A 5,552-nucleotide genomic window follows, 5' to 3' on the forward strand; every position below is an offset into this window, starting at 1 on the left:
TGGCATCCATCTGGAAGTGGTGTTGAATGAGTAACGTTTTCAAGACGATTAATCATTTGGGTAGTTTGAAAAGTTTCATTGTTGTCTGCGCTCATGAATGGAACACCCATGATAGCACTGAAGTATGTGACCGATTGTTACAGTTCACCTTTTGTAAGGCACTTAGGGTGTGGTGTTTCTTTCTTTCTGTTCTTTTATCTCTGAAATTCTTCTTCTTCCTTCGTGGGCTGCAACTCCAACGTTCACTCGTATGTACACGAGTGAGCTTTTACGCGTATGACCGTATTCACTCTGCGATGTAGGCAGCCATACTCCGTCTTAGGGGGTAATCCCTGAAATAGAATGGTGTATGTGACACACGATAGACAACATGATCGTCAAAAGCACAACACAGAACTTGTTTATCTTTGGATGACACGCCAGCGGCTTGGTCTTCTCTCAGCTGTAGTCCAGAAAAAAACACCGTTCGATTTCTTTGAAAAAAACTATCATTCAACGGTTGAACAACTGCTGTCAAAACCAAGCACACAAAATGTTTAAACATGATCCTTCATATATCAGATTGTACTCACAAGAAAACAACCTTTTTGGATGATTCTCTTAGGAAAAACAAAACAAACAACAAAAAAACACACGCTGATGAAAATGGGAATCATGTAAAATCAAAACAAGAGAATTTTGTATAGAATATGGAGAGTTCAAAGCAGATAAAACCAACCAAATTTTAAAAAAAAGAAGAAAAAAGAAAGAAAAAGATTTGCTATATCTTTTCTACTACTACTACTACTACTACTACTACTACTAATTATATAGCGCTGAATCTTGTGCAGATACAAATCAAAGCGCTTTCGCACCAGTCATTCACACGCATGCATAACTCTAAAACTGGAGAAACTGAAGACAAGGAAGAGGCAGGAAAGGGAGGCTATCTTGGGAAGAGGTGAATTTTAAAGCCAGACTTGAAAGAGTTGAGTGCGGAGACCTGACGAAGCAAAAGAGGAAGTTCATTCGAAATGCAAGGTCCAGAGACAGAGAAAGACCGGCGTCCAACAGTCGAGTGTTTGGATCTGGATATGCGTAAACAGAGTGGATCTGAAGCCGACCGTAGTGAGCGAGATGGAGTGTAGAGGTGAAGGCAGCCACAGAGATAGGAAGGGGCAGATTTGTGAATACATTTATAACATAGAGTGCTGATCTTGTACTTCATTATGTGTGAGACAGGGAGCCAGTGGAGATGTTGCAAAAGAGGAGTGATCAGATCTTTTCTTTCTGAGGACGAGTCGGACAGCCGAGTTTTGTATGCGCTGAAGGGACTGAATGGATGAAGCAGGCAAACCAGACAATAGAGAGTTACAGCAGTCAAGGCGAGAGAGAATGACAGAAAAAAAGAGCTGTTAATAAATGATTCAGACAACATTCAGATAGAGACATATTTCAAGTAAAGGAGCCATTAGAAATGTCATACATTGAGAAAGATATAAGTACACAGACCAGTGTCAATGACAATGAATAGACAGAGAAGAAACGAATGCAATATAGCATGAATTGAAAAATAAAATCGCGCTAGAAGAAAAGGTTATGACGAGCTTAGAAAACAAAACAAAACAAGAAGATAGATAAATGATAGATAAAAGCAATAGAGGTACAAGCCAAGATAACTCAAAGCTATACAGCTAGACCTCAGACATACAGAACACACAAGAAGCTGAAGAAGATTTCGTGAAAGATACATAGTTCCCCACATTATATGACGAAGAGGTAGCTCTGTGGGAAGGTTTGGCATCAGTGGAGTGACTTAGCATTGCTTTGAAATCAATAAAAACAAAGTTTGTTAGCTGTGTGTGAAGGTTTGGCATCAGTGGAGTGACTTAACATTGCTTTGAAATCAATAAAAACAAAGTTTGTCTTCAGGAAACGCAGGTATCACCACTGACTGCATGAAAGCAACATGGAACATAATTAAAGAAACATGCTGTTTGAGTGACTCATTCGAACAGTGAGAAATGTTTCACACACAGAGACCGGGCATAACTATTCTTTTGCTCGAAGGTAAAGATCTTGTACCTGGTCAGCCAAGCAAATGGAGACCAGTTACGCTCTTAAATACTGACAACAAAATAAAGTAAAAGTATATATCGAGTTCAAGTCGGATATACTAATGGGAGAAGTAAATCGATAAGAATAAAAACAGTTGGTGATGTCATGGACTGTTTAGATTTTTTTAAGCTAGGTATCGTTCAGCTCTAGACTATACAAAAGCCTTTGATTCAATTTCATGTAGTTTCATGTCATACGCCTTCAAATGTGTCGGTTTCAATTAATAGTTCAGGAAATAGACAGAGACACTCGGTGGCAATAGATTCTGCAGCATAACTGGCGGAAAGTGGATTTTCCAAGCACTCCCCGTGACATGTGGTTATGAGCAAGGCTGCCTTTCTCACTGTTAGCCTTTAAACTATCTGTGGAACTGTTGACAGTGATAAACGTAATAGGCAAATTGTTACCAAAATACAGCTAGCTATCCAAATCTTTAAAATTCAAAGCAGTTAGATGACGATACAACTCCACAATAAGGATAATATGGAGGACGCCTCATCTGTTATCACATTATTCTCAAAGGCTTTTGGTTTTTCTTTGAAAATCAACCAAAACCGACAGCAGTGAAAATACTCATGAAGAAAACATACCATTCAACATTACAGACAAGATTTGGATTGACATACTAGGAATATTATTCAAATAGAGCTCAAAATAACGAAGACAATTGGATACCATGTATGGGATGAATAAGGCAAAATGCAAATAAATCCTGTTTATGCGTGTGAACAAGTCAGCATAGCTTTGAGGGACCCCGCTCTAAGCTGGCGAGATTCTTTGACAGAAACTTAAGACATCAGAGGCTGACCAGTGGGAAGGGGCTAAACTTGAAGTGAAAGGAAATTAGGAATGACGAGGACCTCGCCAATTGGGACTGGTTTTAAGTACTCTCTCCCCTCCCCCTCTCTCTCTTTTTCTGTGTGTGTGTGTGTGTGTGTGTGTGTGTGTGTGTGTGTGTGTGTGTGTGTGTGTGTGTGTTGAGGTGTTGAGGTGTTATGCGGAGGGAGGGGACCGTGAATTCAGATGTGCATCAGCTGGGCATTGTGATGTATGATAAGATCGGTTTCAAGTACTGGGATATGATTTTTAAACTACTGCGGTATTAGTGTTAAGTACTGTGATATGAAATGAACACAGTGTACGTATTATGATGTATGATAATCATGTATAAAGCTGGTTGTGTGGTGTACGAGGTTTTCACGCGTGCGTATTGATTAACTGATTTGTTAAACGTCTCTGCAGTATTAAATGTTTCAGTGCTTTAAGTGCATGTTTGACACGTCGATTTTTACCTTGAAAAGTAGTAGTAGTAGTAGTAGTAGTAGTAGTAGTAGTAGTAGTAGTAGTGGTATCATTATAATAAAGATGATGATAATGATAATTATAATGATGATGATAGCAATATATAATATTATGCATTATCATCATCATATATTGCTATGCATAACATACTATCATCATCATCATCATCATCATCATCAGTGGTAGTAGTAGTAGTAGTAGTAGTAGTAGTAGTAGTAGTAATGTTATTACTACTACTACTATCATCATCATCATCATCATCAGTGGTAGTAGTAGTAGTAGTAGTAGTAGTAGTAGTAGTAGTAGTAGTAGTAATGTTATTACTACTACTACTACTACTACTACTATCATCATCATCATCATTAGTATCATTAGTATTATCATTAGTGTCATTAGTATTATCATTATTAGTATTATCATACCTTAGTATTAAATCATTATTATTTCATGAGTAGTAGTAGTAGTAGCTGTTCGGGTAGGGCCTCACATGCTTACCATGACCTGAAGGAAGTCAGAGGACTCAACATTTATACCGTTCTGGACGAAGCTGACAAAAAGTGAGCCGCGTCTTCAGCCGATATACACATTGATGACGACCACGAAGATAAGGACGACATGGCCGTCAGATGTAATCTCCACAAGGTCTCCAGCACATTATCCACCGAGATCCCGGGTTCGAATCCCGGTAACGGGGCCAGGTGGGAAAAGGGTGGAGACTTTTCCGATCTCCTAGGTCAAGACCTGCTTGTTTCTGCACCGGCTTCGTGTGTATACGCACGCAGATAAAAAAACAACAAAAAAACCGCACGTTAAAGATCCTGTGATCCACGTCAGCGTTCGGTGGGTTGTAGAAACAAAAACATACCCAGCATGCACCCCCCCCCCCCGCCCCCCGCGGAAACGGAGTATGGCTGCCTACATGGCGGGGTAAAAAAAACGGTCATACACGTAAAAGCCCGCTCGTGTACATACGAGTGAACGTGGGAGTTGCAGCCCACGAACGCAGAAGAAGAAGAATGTTCATGTCAGTGAAAACAACAGTTAACATTGTGCAGTCAATTAACTGTGGCGAAACCACAGAACTTGCTTCGTCAAAAATGTGTACAGGTAAGGTTTAGAGTGGTCGCGGAGGGTGAGGGAGGAGGTGGGGGGGGGGGGGCAGAAAGCAGTATATTTATCCAGAAATATAACCTCCCTTCGAATCAATGGCGAATAAAGCTAAAAATCAGATTCTTTTTACTACTACTACAATGACAACCACTGTTTTTGCAATAGGCTGGATTAAGTTGATCTTCCTGATGAATAGGAATTTTGAAATATGGGTCGGTCATAGACAACTGTAACTCTTTGTGTGAATGCACGATTTCAGTTTCAGCTTCAGTTTCTCAAGGAGGCGTCACTGTGATCGGACAAATCCATATACGCTACGCCACATCTACTTGGCAGATACCTGACCAGCAGCAAAATCCAACGCTCTTTGTCAGGCCTTCAGTGCATGCTTTTATTTGTGTACCTATCTACAGATTTTTGCCAGAGGACAACACCCGCATTGCCATAGGTTCTTTTCCCGTGCGCCAAGTGCGTGCTGCACACGGGACCTCGGTTTATCGTCTCATCGAAATGACCACACGCTCAGTTCGATTTTCCAGTCAAACTTGGGAGAAAGGGAGAGAGCGGGATTCGAACCCACACCCTCACGGTCTCTGTAATAGCAGACGAGCGTCTTAACCATTCTGCCACCTTCCATCCTGGGAATGCCAGAACTTGACTGAAACAATAGTTTAGAAAAAGTGTTAAATATTCCATGTCCTTATTTTTATTCTTATTTTCATTTTTGCCTCCGAGTGAGTGAATCCATGTCTGCTGTGTCAAAGGCTCGGCATAGGAAGGCGGGGCCCAGTCCTCTCCTTCCCGCTGTTCTAACCTTCCCCCGGCCAAAAGTCCGGTACCCAGAGTTGCAGCAAGGTGCCTTTCACAAGGACCCAACACCATGCCGAAACGGGGCCTCGAACCCTGAATGAAACAAGTCCAAGAACACACAGCCGAAAGAACATCAGCGGCAGTGACTACGAGGTTCACACCGAACTGTCAACGAATCGCCTTTAATAACTGGCACCATTTTACAGATCGCCTCGCTGAAATATGTCTGTCAT

The sequence above is a fragment of the Babylonia areolata genome, chromosome 21 (genome assembly GCF_041734735.1).
Source record: "Babylonia areolata isolate BAREFJ2019XMU chromosome 21, ASM4173473v1, whole genome shotgun sequence".
NCBI lineage: Eukaryota > Metazoa > Mollusca > Gastropoda > Neogastropoda > Buccinidae > Babylonia > Babylonia areolata.